At 42.5% G+C, this 14,072-nt stretch overlaps 1 protein-coding gene and 1 long non-coding RNA gene across 3 annotated transcripts in view; one reads left to right on the plus strand and one right to left on the minus strand.

The window, feature by feature from the left end:
* The window catches only part of MARCHF3 (membrane associated ring-CH-type finger 3), a 148,417-nt gene that overhangs the window by 507 nt on the left and 133,838 nt on the right, over positions 1-14,072 (plus strand). The gene's annotated exons all lie outside the window — the stretch shown is intronic.
* On the minus strand, positions 4,801-7,573 carry LOC128778328 (uncharacterized). Its single transcript, XR_008423911.1, has 2 exons — positions 7,365-7,573; positions 4,801-4,950 (listed from the first exon to the last, which is right to left on the minus strand). It is a non-coding gene; the product is annotated as an uncharacterized LOC128778328 (long non-coding RNA).

Below are 14,072 nucleotides of genomic sequence, written 5' to 3' on the forward strand. Positions count from 1 at the left end.
CCCTCTGCGGCGACGACACGCGCGCTGGGGGCGGCCTCGGTGCCCTGTCGTGTACGGGCAACAGTTCCTAGATGGCTTGCGGACGGGTTTCTGAAAAATTAACCAGCGCCAGAGGCGGTGCGGCGCGACAGTGTCCTATCCGTAGCCTGAACCAGGGACCATCGTGTTCGGGGTGGGTCTTGAGCGGTCAGAGAACTTAAGCGACCATCTAGGTTCTGTAACAGGGGCTTCAGTGCTTTGCAATTCCTGAAAGGAATTGACAGCATGGATATTAAACTTTGGTAAAGTAATTACTTTCTATTAGCACTTGTATCCGCATCCCTCACGAGGTGCTCGGACCTCCACATCACCTGCAAGGTGTGTCGGAAAGACTTCGTTAGGACCAGGCGGGGAGCTGCTGTCTGTCCCAGTGCAGGGAGCCTGGGAGAATCCAAGACGAAACCGTGAAAGGGACCACCAGGCTGGTCGGTTGGTGTGTGTTTTACGTGATGAAGTTGTGACAGGAACTGACAACAGAGGATTCAAGGTTAAATTTGACACTTCGTTTGTGACCCAGTCTGGGATATTTTTTCTCTGTTTTAATGATAAGGGTTAAAAGCAGCTGGTTTTTCTGAGGGCAGTTGCATCCATGTCCTTTATATTATGTGTGGACCAGATAGAATTAAATGTAATATTTCCTTGTCATTCTTATTTGATGTGAATGAGAGCTTCCGGAGTGTACTAGAGACTTGGAAACACAATTTGGGGGAAAAATTGTCTTTGAAAATATACCAGAACGTTGAGATATATAACTATTCATGCTTGAATATGCATATGTAGATGTGCGTGTGTGTGTAAAATTGATGGGTGAATGAGATAGAAATATATGGGGGGGGAAACAGCCTTGAACTTGCCCTGGGTGGAGAGATGGACGCTCTGATCTATGGAGTGTATGATCAGTGTGTGTGTGTGTGTGTGTGTGTGTGTGTGTGTGTGTGTGTGTGTATGCATGTCTGAATCTGCTTGGTCTGTCTGGGTCAGTGTATGTCCATGAACTTTACGAGCATTTAGTTCAATACCACTCGGTGCAGATTCTGAGTTCCTGTTTTACAGCCCAGCAGCCAGCCGCCAGCCGGCCCATCTGTTAAAACATAGTATGTACGCTTAAGTCACTTCATTTGGATCACTAGGGTGGAGTGTGGGTAGGGGGCAACCCTTAGTAGGAACAACATGCTACAAACAAAGACTGCCTCTCAAGTTCTATTTTCATTCTGTATTCAGCCTGAACTTGTGATTTTGGTGAGGGAGAAAAGGAGTGTTTGACTCTTCGGGAATGGCAAACTACATTTTGTGAAATAATTACAGTCGTGGTTTGGGGAAAGAGAGTTTATAAGAGGAAAAAAAAAATTCCTGTAGAAAAGAAATGTGTTTGTCACATTACCATGCAACACTGGTTTACTGCTTTTCACTGGCATGTATATCAGGAACTGTTTTCTTTTGCTTCTTAAGAGAATGCATTAAAACTGAATTGTTTTGCACCAAAAAAAAAAAAAAAATCCTTAATAGACGTAAACAGAGCTTTATTGCAGAGGCTATTTAATCTACCAGAGTTAAGACTGGCTTAGTAATTCTAATGAAACATGTTTTTAGGAATTTATAACCTGGATATAAATTCATATTCAGCCTAATCACTGGTTGCAGTGGTTCACAATTTATAGTTGAAGAAATAATAAAAAACCTTTATCACAAAAATTCTGATGACTAAAAGGGTATGGGAGGAGTAAAACAGCTTAATAAGTTCCTGCAGCTAAGTGACTGATACTTAAAAAAACTATAAATTTCCTTAATAACGTAATTACTTTTGGTAACAAAATAAAGGCATAGTTTTGAGAAGGCTAATTGATATTTTTGCCAATAATTTTATGCTCATAATTACATTTTAAGAATGGTGTTTATTATTAATGTGGGCAGAATAAACTGGCATGGTTCTTAAGAACTCATCACAAGAAGTATTGTTTTTATTTTTATGGTACTTAAAACATTTTGCAGAAAATATACATATCTCAAATCTGTGAGTGTCTTTTAAGTTTCTCATGCACTACAAAAACAAAATAATTCTCCTGCCTTGATATGGATGATCTGAATCAACTTAGAAATTCAGTTTGTGGGCTGAACTCTGTTCTCTAAGATTTGATTCAGGAGTGTGGGGTGGGGTTCAGTTATCTGTATTTTGAACAAGCACCCCCTCTCCTCGAGTGATTCTGACGTCAGGGATCCCCTCACCGTATTTTAAGAAACACTGGCATGGTATTTATGATATAACAGAATGACCCTAGTCTGTGAGGTCATTTAACAAGTAATTGTTCTGATATTTCCAGGTGGCATTTACCAGCCTTGTGAAATTTATAGGCAACACTCTAATACTCTGTCCTCAACAATGGCACCTTTTGTCCTGTATTCAGGAGTGTTTAGAATCCTCAGCTATCTCTCCTCTAGGTTAGCCCCAATTCTAAGGAAGTCTCTCTGGAGAAGCAAGGTAATTTAAGACCCCTCCAGTCTTAGTTCCTCCAGTCTATATTCAAAGTCAAGTGGGTTCCTGGGGTGCTCCAAGGGGACTTTGCCAGTCATAACTCACATTGTTGGACATTTCTCCCTGGACGGTAAAAGAATCCCGGTCCTTGGGAGCCACCTTTGATTCTAAAGCCAATCGGCACTTGGGGATTAGAACCTCAGTAGGACTAGTACAGACTGACACAAGATCAAGGATCTCCTTAGGAAGCTGTAGCTGATCTGCCTCTTGCTCAAGGGAGAGTCCGGGTCACCTACCCAGCGGCCCAAACATTCTCGTTTTCTGAAACTCATCTTAGAAGTATTTCAAGCTGTCCAATTAATTGGATAGATTTTTTTCAGCATCATAGAGTGATGGGTTGAAAACTGATTGCTAATAACTTCTCTTCTCAAATCAGTGTGAATTTGGACTTATTAATTACTGCCAATTCCCTTTTGATGTACAGTTTGATACACATTAAGAGTCTATTCTTGGGGCTCCTGGGTGGCTCAGTCGGTTGGGCGTCTGACTTCGGCTCAGGTCATGTTCTCACGGTTCGTGCTTCAAGCCCCGCATCGGGCTCTGTGCTGACAGCTCAGAGCCTGGAGCCTGCTTCCGATTCTGGGTCTCCCTCTCTCTGGCCCTCCCCCACTCATGCTCTGTCTCACTCTCATCTCAAAAATAAATAAACATTTAAAAAAAATTTTTTTAAATAAAAAAAAAGTCATTCTCCCATTTCAGACTGGCACAATTCTCAATTTAAAACTTCTATATAAGGTTTTTTTTTTTTAATGTTTATTTATTTTTTTTGAGAGAGAGACAGAGTGTGAGTGGGGGAGGGGCAGACAGAGAGGGAGACCCAGAATCAGAAGCAGGCTCCAGGCTCTGAGCTGTCAGCACAGAGCCCAGTGCGGGGCTAGGAACTCACAAACTGCGAGATCATGACCTGAGCCGAAGTCAGATGCTCAACAGACTGAGCCACCCAGGCGCCCCTAAAACTTCTAGATAAGGTTTTAAAGAGAATGGATCTATCAGAGGTTGTTGCCCTTCCCTCATTCTACCATCCGTGTACTTAGGAAAACCTATTGACTTCTCAGAGTTCAGAAGTGCCTGGGATATTTACTTGCCTGATGACAAAAGGACATGGATAGGCTGGGACACTGAACTTGGATTGTTCCAGGCCACTGGATCATTACTGGGACTTTCACAGAGCAATTCCCATTTAAAGGAGCACTTGGCAGAAATGTTTATAGGTCACTTATCTTAACAATCCTTTGAGTACGATGATTCTTTTCCAGATGAGCAAACAGCAGCCACAAAAGGCTGGTAATATTTAGATCCTGTCTTTCCCATTCAAAGATAACACCAATAACTGAGAAATTGGCCTTGCATTTGAATTATTTTTTCTTTAGCATCCTGGTAATATGACAGGATTATGCTTAGTCATTCATATCGTCTATAATTTTTTTTACCTCTTTCTTCAAATTTATTTGTATAGTGAATGTGACCTTGGGACAGTTTTCTTTATAAAGTTAACCACCATATGTGATACTTGGTTCAATGACCCTAACCTTAACCAGCCAGGCTTGACCCAGAATGGCAAATAATTTGCTAAAGGTCACAGAGCACGATGGCAGCAAAGCCTATATGTAGAATTCTTTGGACTCATATTTTAGACGTTTCCATTTGCTTATGAGTCCTATTATGCTGCTAGTAATGTTTTTATGCTGGCAGAATAGAATTGTTTATATTTCATTTGCCCAGCTTCTGCATGATGAATGGGACCCAGAACATTTTAAAAGCCTAAGTTATAATCCCAGCCTGATTGTACAATGGGATTTATGCCTACTTCAAAAAACTATGGTAGAATGCTACTTTTCTTGAAACTGGGCCATAGGTCACTGCAAGCTTCTAAGCAACAATTCTTTTTTTTTTCTTTTTTTTTTTTTTGCAAAAGGAATTTGGCGACTTTTCTAGTTTTTTCACCCTTCTTTCCCCACCTCTATTCCCATGGCAAAATCTACCTATAAAGTATTTACTTTTCAAGTCAATCTGCCCTTTTAACATCTCCTAATACTTGAATTATAGCCATTTTGACTCTTTTTCCCCCAACATACCCTTACCAAGTTCTTACCTTTACTTTAGATTTTTGGTCCTAGACACGTCCTCATACAGAATACTGATGGAGCTATGTAAGTTTTACTCTAGCTTTCGCTTTGTGGATTTAACTACAACAATGGTAAGAAAAAAGGAAGAGAAGAGTAATGTCAAAGTCATGTTGTAAGTATCATGTTAGATATTACCAGCTTATTGTTTCCACAGGAAATTTAAGATCAAGATAATTGAAGTGACAGATGCGTTCATCTGTGGCCTTGCAGACACTCTTCTAATAGAAGATGAGAAATAGAACTGAAGACAGCATCCTAGGTTACAGAAGAAAAACAAATGTTAAGTTCTCAGAAATGAACAGACAAAATGTGAAGGGTAGGGGTGGGATGGGATGGGGAGGGTGCTGGGAAAGAAGAAGCCCCAGGAACATGCCAGACAGAATGGTGAGAAATTTATAGAGGTGCTGATGGTTTGGGGTTTCTTGGGGGCATTGATTCTGTTTTATATTGTCTTCACAACCCGCTCGCCCTGCTTGCTTTAAATAATTTATTATAGCAGCAGGCCTTCCTCTGTTAGTTTCCTTTTTTATAACTTTTTCCTTCTCATCTCTGGGTCTAATCAGAGGCATATATAATAGCATGGCTGCTCTAGAGTACTTAGGAAAATCCGTGATCAATATTGCTACATTATAAACCCATGGCTGTTGTGTTCTATTTTGCAGTGTTTTCTTCCTTGTTATGTTAACTGTGTATCTGTGTTTTAAACAATATTTTATTCATCTTTGCACAATGAGACTATGGGCTTAGTTTTCTTGGCTGGAAGTATCTTTGGAGTAATCCATCATCAGAACACCATTGATCTAATGATGTATTTATTGCTCACTATTGCAGCACTGGCAAAAAACCCAGTATGATTCTAAAAATTTGATTAAAAAGAAATCAAGCTTTTGCAAGGCGTAGCCATCCAATTATGTTAGCAGCTGCCAAGGGTAGTTTATGCTAAAATATACACACATATTTCAAGTGAGCAAAACGTGATCTTTTCTTTTTTTTTTTTTTTTTTTTTTTTAATTTTTTTAACGTTTATTTATTTTTAAGACAGAGAGAGACAGAGCATGAACAGGGGAGGGGCAGAGAGAGAGGGAGACACAGAATCTGAAACAGGCTCCAGGCTCTGAGCTGTCAGCACAGAGCCCGACGCGGGGCTCGAACTCACGGACTGTGAGATCATGCCCTGAGCTGAAGTCGGACGCTTAACCGACCAAGCCACCCAGGCGCCCCAAACGTGATCTTTTCAAAAGCTTTTAAAACTTTTTGCTATGAGACAAGTAGACCAAGAAGATGTCTCCTAATTAGAAAAACTATAAGTGTACTCCCCATCTCAGCCAAAGGTATGGTCTAGTATTTTTTTTTTGGATTATATCCCTAGACTCGAAAATGGACAGGTTTATCTTTTTCATCGACATAATAAAAACAGTGGGGATAAGAACGAACTCCTAGCCCTTGAACGATTTTCCAGGTAATCATTACAAATCAGAACGAACTGAAATTAATTGACAAACAGTGACTGAGTACCTATCATGGGTGGCACCTCCTTTCTACTTAACTAACTCCACATTGCAGTTCAAGCATTAGCGCCTTTGGGAAGCTTCTCCGTGTTCCTCTTTGGGCTGGTTGTATGCTGTCAGCAGGACCTTTCCCTCTTGTAGCCGCACTCCCTCCAGGCCAGCAGCCCCTGGAGGGCAGGGCCTCTCACCTTCCAGTTTCTCAAGAAAGGGTATTTAAGAAATAGTTGCCAGGTATGCTAGAGGGCCACAGAGAATTACAGGTGAACACTTGCAAGCCTTCTGAAGGATGTGCACGCGTATACTCACCGCCAGTGTATTTATTTAATGTTTATTTTTGAGAGACAAAGAGAGCACGAGCAGGAGAGGGACAGAAAGAGAAGGAAACACAGAATCCAAAGCAGGCTCCAGCCTGAGCTGTCAGCACAAAGCCCGACACGGGGCTCGAACTCCCAAGCCGTGAGATCATGACCTGAGCCGAAGTCGGACGCTTAACTGACTGGGCCACCCAGGCACCTCTCACCACCAGTTTAAATGGCAGTGATAATTGAATCCCAGTGCCAGAGTTCCGGCGTTGGCCCCAATCTCAATGCTTCATGTAGCTGCCATCCGTTCCTGCCCTTTCGTCTTTATATCCCCTCCTCTTCATTCCTGGCTTTTCTTCCTCTTGTCACTGCCTCCTTGTTGTGACTTGTTCAGAAATGCCCCCCATCTCCACCCTCCTTCCACTAGTCTAGGCCACGGCCCCTGGTACCTTTTGTGTTCTCACACTCCTTGTGTCCTATCTTGAGCAAGCAGCTAACTCACGGGCCCCACTTGGAGACTTGGGGCAGCCTGACCACGCACATCTTTTCAAGTCTCACACGGCTTGGTCCCTCTTGCCTTCCAGGGCAGCCAACCAGCTACTTTTGGCCACGGAGGTCTGGGCGCCGTGGAGGAACCAGGTGGTTGCTGGGCCTACAGGCCGCTGCCAACCAAAGCTCAGCATAATGGGCAACCTTGACATTTGTGAAGTGAGGCTTTTTAAAAAATAATAATCCCAGCAGATTTGTATTGCCGAGACTTTTATAAATGTTTTTCATCTCTAAATCTCCTTTCATTCAAGAATGATCCCCTGCACAATTGTGCTTATGATGTCATCTGATGACTTAGGTACGTGCTTACCTCAGAGTGGGTTGCTGAACTGCTGCACGGACCGCGTGTCCAGGTGGAGTTTATGGGGCAGCAAAAGGAAGCGTAACTGCCTGGGGTCAGGGCCTTAGCATCGCCCTTTTAGGTGAGATCTTAATGCACTTCAAATGACTGCAAGAGATCAAGGACCCTTGTTTTCTGTCTCATCTGGGAGGTTAAGCCTCACTTAACATAGGTGCTTTCTTCTCCTACCTGCCAAGAAAATCCCATTAGAAAATTGGGTGATTACATCTAAATATTATTAAAGGCAACAGAGAAGATGAGCAATCCTAGATTAGGTCATGGACTCACTGATTTCTTTTGGACCTTTTAAGTCAGGAGCACTTGCCCCTGCATGTCTCAAAGCTTCTTTCATCTAGGTGCTGCAGGCTAGCAGGGTTTGAGGGTGTCTATATGAGGGGGGGTGGCAAACGTCTGTGGAACCCCTTGCCCGTGCCCTTCGCTGCAGCCGGTGGAGGCTCTCCCTGTGGTTCTTTGCTTTGGCATTTTCTCAGACCTGCATTTCAGCATCCCGTATACCAAAACTTCCTCTTAATACTTTGTGACTGTGTTACATAAACTGAGGTTCTCACAGCCAGAAAGTTCTCATCCTTCACCTTCTAGGTCTCCGTGATTTCGACTTTTCTCTTTCATTTAGTCCCACCCTCCACTCACGTTTTCCTCTCTGGAAAGGGACATTCTCCATCCTTCCTGTTCAGGTACAAACTCTATTTTATAAAGCTCTATGATAATCATTGTTCCCACGAACCTTTTCCCTGCAGGAGAAACTGCATTTTTGACCATTTCCAGAGGACTTTCCTAGAGGAGTCCAATGTGTCTTTCTGATGCTAAGGAGATGATCCCAGTAATGCGACTTCTCCTCTCTGGGATAATACATGCTCTGATGGCCTTACCTAGTGAGAAAGGAATTCATCTCGCAAAACCTCAGTTTTCACCAGCCTTACCCATACTTGCCAGGGACACCCCACCACCCCCACCCCTTACCTGCTTAATCACCCTTACTGCCTCCTGCTCACTTTTTGTATTGTTAGGAAACAAGATCACAAGCCTCTGCCAGCAATAGACATATTCATTGCAATCTAGGGGATGCAATCTAGGGTCTCTCTTTCTACAGAGACCAGAACAGGTAGACACTGAATAGGGAAAAGAAGGACTGGGCTGCCCTGATGTCTTTACAGACAGGACATGTGCGCTGGCGCCTCTTCCGCTGATAAGTTCTTCATCTGTTGTTCTAACCGACCATGGACCGTTTCCTTTTGAGGCTGGGTCACTGCCTTCTAGCTAACACCAACACTGGTCCCTTTTGGCTTTCCCTTTGGAAGGATCGCAGTGTTTGGTTTCCTCTCCTCCATTGATTTTACCTCATTTTTATTTCGGGTGTTTCAGGTTGTTTTACTCTGATCTACCTACTTAAGTTGTGTTGTTTCTAACCTCCGCAGATATTTTTCTACCACTTTCCAGCCCTTGACAACATCGCACAATTAGACACCGTCCTTATATTGAACGAAATTCCATTTTCGCCGCAGATCAGTAATGAAGACATTAAGTGGCATCCTGATGGTGACCCTTTCAAGAGCTAAGGCACCATTTGCTATTCTGTTTTAATTATGGCCTCTTAGCAAATTTTCACCCGTTACAATGTTCACCCCATTTGATAAGTAATATCTCTCAAATACTCTACAAAATTATAAAACCTATGTGCCTTATATTTTCTGTTCTCCATTATGGGCTAAATTTATAATTCCATAATTTTTCTTAAAGAAAAAATACTTATTAGACCAGAATGGCTAATTTGGTTTCAAGCCGTACTGCATTTTGCTTATTGTGAACCATTAGACATTTATGTGAACTTTTATTTTACCTCATTCCCAACCCCCACCGGCCACTCCACTGCCAATAATCGCAGTCCGACCCTTCCCTCTACAGTCAGTAAGCATCTAGGCTTTTTTTGCAAGATGGATATTTTATTTTACCGGTCCCTGATAGTTTCACTTTCAAACTAACTCTACATGGCTGAAGCAAAAATAGCCAGTGCCCTATTATGATTATATTCCCCCCTTCCTTTCTAGGCGGGTCTGTCTCCTGACAACAAATCATAAACCTGCACCTCTTCTGCAGAGCGTTTCTGCCCCTTAATCCTCTTGTCCCAGGAGAGTGTGACGCTACGTCGGTTTCCTTAGCATCTGCCCGGTGCGTGGGATCTGTGCTAGATCTTACGTGGTCCCTGTTGAAATTCTTATAGTTGGATAAGAGCTCAGAAGTGGAAGCCTTATGAAACAAAAGCCAAATGAGGGGTGTGCTTCACTGAGGCCTTCAGGGAAAAACATGTCAACTAGGCAGGCGAAAGCTGAAAGGCAAAGTTTATAAACGGAAAGCCAGAGATAGACCATTCGGCACCAGCTACTTATACCAAAGCGCCATCTTCCTGTTGTGACTTCCGGGGTGTTTTCCCCTTGGCCTTTTCCCGGTGACCGTTCCAGTATTGTAAATTACAATGCTGGGTCACCCCATATCCAGAACTTTGGAGTGCACTGAGCTAGAGTCAGAAGTCCTCGTTCCATTCCTAGACCTTCCCAGAGACAAAGAAACGAGGGATGCTTCCAAACGGAAATGTCCGTGTGAAGGTGATGTGGTCCACTTGCTAGGAAACCCTTCCGCACACGGCACAAGACTCCAACTCCAACCGACCTATGCGGGAAGGAAGTGTATTAGCTCGTGTGAGAAGTAGGGCAGGCAGCAGGATTGGTTGATTCAGTGGCCCATTTACATCATCAAGGATACAGGTCCCTTGCACCTCCCTGCCACTGTCATCCTTAGAGACCACTTCCCTCTAAGCCTGGGTCTTATCTTCTTGGCAGGATGGCTGCAGTTGTTCAGATGGTACTCGTGGGCATGACAATATCTAGAGCACAGAAAATGGACCGCCCCCTTGTACAATCTCCTTTTGAAGGAGACGAAAATATTACTAAGAAGTGTCTGAGAAGACCTGTCTTCTTATCTCATTGATCAGAACAGGATCACATGCCCCATCTGTACATCCATCACTAGCAGGATATTCTCCATCATTGCTTGAGAGAGGGGGCAGGTGAATGTGAACAAAACTGGGATTCTGTTAGTAAGAAAGAAGTCTGTGTATGGGAGTGAGGGGGCAGTAGATGTTGGCAAGCAACTGTGTCTAGTATACATTGTGACTTGGAAAGTAACCATGAAATTCCATTTATGACTACTGTGTGGCTGGTAGGTACCACTGAAATACTATACACATCTGGACACAAAATGGCTAGGCTAGGTTGACAGGGAGAGAAAAGCCACAATGCAGACTAATTAAGGACAGAGAAATGAGCCAAGATCAATAATTATTCTGATTAGAATCACAATAAACCCTAATGATTCAAATGTACTAATTTATGTCTATTTGTCCTCGATGAGTATATGATCTTTACTGAATAAAAAAAAAGATTAAAACGATTTGCTCATTTCGTAAGAATTCTGTATTTTGGATATATTTTTTTGCAGTATCAGTCTACTTGAATGTAAACATTTTTTACCAACTTTATTTACATATCACAGCATTAATAATAATGATTATCGATGATGGTAAATGGCTATGATTTATTGAGTGCCCTTTTATAAATTAGGAACTTAGCATCCGAGAGGAGCCAGTAACTTGCTTTTAGCTCACATAGCCACTGAGTGGTTAAGCTAGGATTTAGACTTCAGTTCATCTGCCCATGTCCCTTCCCGGCCCTCCATGGCTTCTCTTTGTGTTAGAAGACTACCATTGCCTGTACGGCCTTAAGTGATCGGGCCCTGCCCATCTCTCTGACCTTATTACTTCCTCGCTTGCCCTCACTAGTTTTCCAGCCACACTAGCTTCCTTGTTGTTTGTCTCATAAGCTGGTCTCATTCTCACCCCTGACTCTGCATCTGTTTCGTCTGCTTGGATCACACATCCTTAGCTACTGTGGTTCCATTCTTTCCATTCAGGGCTCCCCTTCACAGTGACCTCTCAGGACCATCCCATCTGATCTCCTTAGGGGATCCCCCACCCTCCAATCCTCTGTTTCTGCTCCGTTTTTGTGTCCTCTATGGTATTTGCCATAATCTTAAATAATTTGCCTGTCTACTTGGTTTTGCCTGTCCGCTCCCCCACCCCCACTTAGAATAGAAGTTCCACGAGGGCAGAGATCTTAGCTGTGTTTATAAAGCGAATGGAAAATCAAGCGACTAAGTTAATAAAGAAAGGAATATTTAGAAGTTTTGACCTCTAATGATCCATAATCTGCCTTTATCTCCCACACTAGGGCTAAAGATGGATGACAGTTGTCAATGAGCTGAGTGCATGCACTGTAGCTTTTTTCATATAAAATCTGGAAACAACAAAATCTACTTTTCTCTCAGTCTCTCTGTGAGGGCAAAATAAGATATAGATATCAGAATTCTTTGGAGAGAAGGTAGACTTACTACGATAATATTACAGAAAGGTTTTAAGAGAGCTTGGTCGAAGACGGAGATTTGAGTAATACTCTTAACTTCGGTTTTTATTTTGATTATAGTTTTAAGGATGCAACCTCCTTTAGTGTTAGACATAAACCCTTAAAAAATGGAGGTGTACATATAAAGCTCAATTGTAAATTGGAAGACTTATAATTGCATGATAATTTGCAGTGGCAAATTCACTAAAACAAAATTGTTTTCTCTGCTTACACATAATTTTTCACTTGAACTCACGTATCTACTAAAATAATGTATTCCTAGAACTGTGTTCTTAATTATTCTGAGGTAATTATGAAGGTGCAAATTGAAAAATAGCTTTACCTCCCATGTTAATTTGGAAGAGACTGACAGAAGTGAATCAGTGCCTTCCTCTGAAGCTGCTTTTCTCTCTGGCTTTCAGCTCGGGACCCTCTCAACTAAAATATGTGCTTCTGTGTTTTCCTTTCCCTGTCGTTCTGTGGGTTGCTGTGTCATTTGTTGAGTGCGCTGTGAACCATTATTTTCTGAGGCCTCCAGTGTGACTTTACCACTCAACCAAACAAATCATCATCTCACCTTTGACAGGAGCTTCACGTCCCCCTCCTACCTGCTCACCTTCCCCAGATCTTTCCTCAGGTGACCTCGCCAACCACGGCATCGCTCTCCACTCGGGGAATCAGTCTAAACCAGCGTGGTGCTGTTTCCTGCCTTCTGGGCTTCCCGCTATCACAAAAACCTGTTGGAGCCGTTACTATGAAATACACTTCTCAGCTAAACTCCCCGTATCAGACTTCCAGAAGCAGATCTAAATGTTATGGTGAGAACACATCTATATTTGAGAGTAATTTTTAAGTCTAGTTCTTCCAGATTGTTTTTATGTCTTGCAACAGAGACAAGTCAGTAAAACACCGAAGAGGGAGGAAATGGAAAAGGATACTTCGATGTTGTTCACATGGTACCTTCCTCCTGTGTGTCCTGGAGGGGAGCCGTTTCTTCCTCACTTTATAACCTAGGTAGATTTGGGTGTGTGATTGGGGAAGAGCCCATCAAGATCCAGGTGGCAATGAGATGGGTAATTAAAGGGCTGGGCCAACATATCATTATTTAAATTAGGCAGGTTCATGGTCTACATAAACTCTTGAGAGATGGCTTTTGACAGGGTAGTTTTCATATACAGTAGATTGGCCCTTTTATGGCTCAACAAAGGCTTTGTTTCTTTTTTTTTTTTTTCTCTTTCTTTCTTTCTTTCTAAGCTGTGTGGGTGGGAAACAGCATGAGGTTACAGAAAATGTATAGCACACGCAGTAGCAATGAGAAGGAATCCATAATGGGTACACACATATTGCTGGAACATTTCCCAAGTACTTGGAGGGGGGCGGCAGTGAAGCTTCTTTGGCAGAGGCAGAGAACATGTGCTTTTCCATGTGTGAACACCCTGTGCTTTGAAAGGTCCTTTATGATTCACAAAAGCAGCTGCTTCTGAGCTGGTGTAGCCACAGAGTTTGGGAGAGTCACCGAGATAGGTATACTGCAGGCTCCTGACATCTGTTTTGGGGGTTTGGTTAACTTTTGGGAATGTGCTTATTCACACGTGACATGGAGCAAGTTCTCTTCAGTAGAGTGTGGGACCCCTCTGTTCACGTCGTTACGGTTTGCGGATCGAAGTTAACAAGGTTTAAAATTGTGAACAGTCGTTTGCTGTGTTACATGCATACAGACAGACATAGATTTTTATTGAGGGCCGTCTTCTTAATTTTGAAAACTATGTGTGATGGCTTGACTTTTGCCTGGTAAATCAGCTGTCCTGAGTGGCTCTCAGACATATTTTGTGGCATGGGAAGGCTTTCTTGCTAGGTATTTGCAATCCTACTCTGTGTTGTGTTCTGGTGAGTTTTTAGTTTTATCTGCAGTTTTACGTAAAAAATCCTGTGGTTGTGTCTTTTGTATCCTTCTGTTCCACTTCTGAGTGCTAGTTTCTGTCTCCTCTTTACTTACCACTAATAAGTTATTTTCATTTTGCTAAGGATTTCAAACCTAATACCAGCAGTGTTGTTCCCTATCACTCTCAACAAGAGTCATGTGTGCCCAGTTCTTCAGCTGAGATAACGAGGACATGATTCTTTCACTTTTTGCTAGTTTTCAATTTATCGGATACTGACCTAATGGAGCGTGTGCACTGTTTGCTTTTTAAAAAAGGGGTGGGGG

The sequence above is a fragment of the Panthera pardus genome, unplaced genomic scaffold, assembly GCF_024362965.1.
Source record: "Panthera pardus isolate Hobbes unplaced genomic scaffold, ASM2436296v1 HiC_scaffold_2, whole genome shotgun sequence".
In the NCBI taxonomy this organism is placed as follows: Eukaryota; Metazoa; Chordata; class Mammalia; order Carnivora; family Felidae; genus Panthera; species Panthera pardus.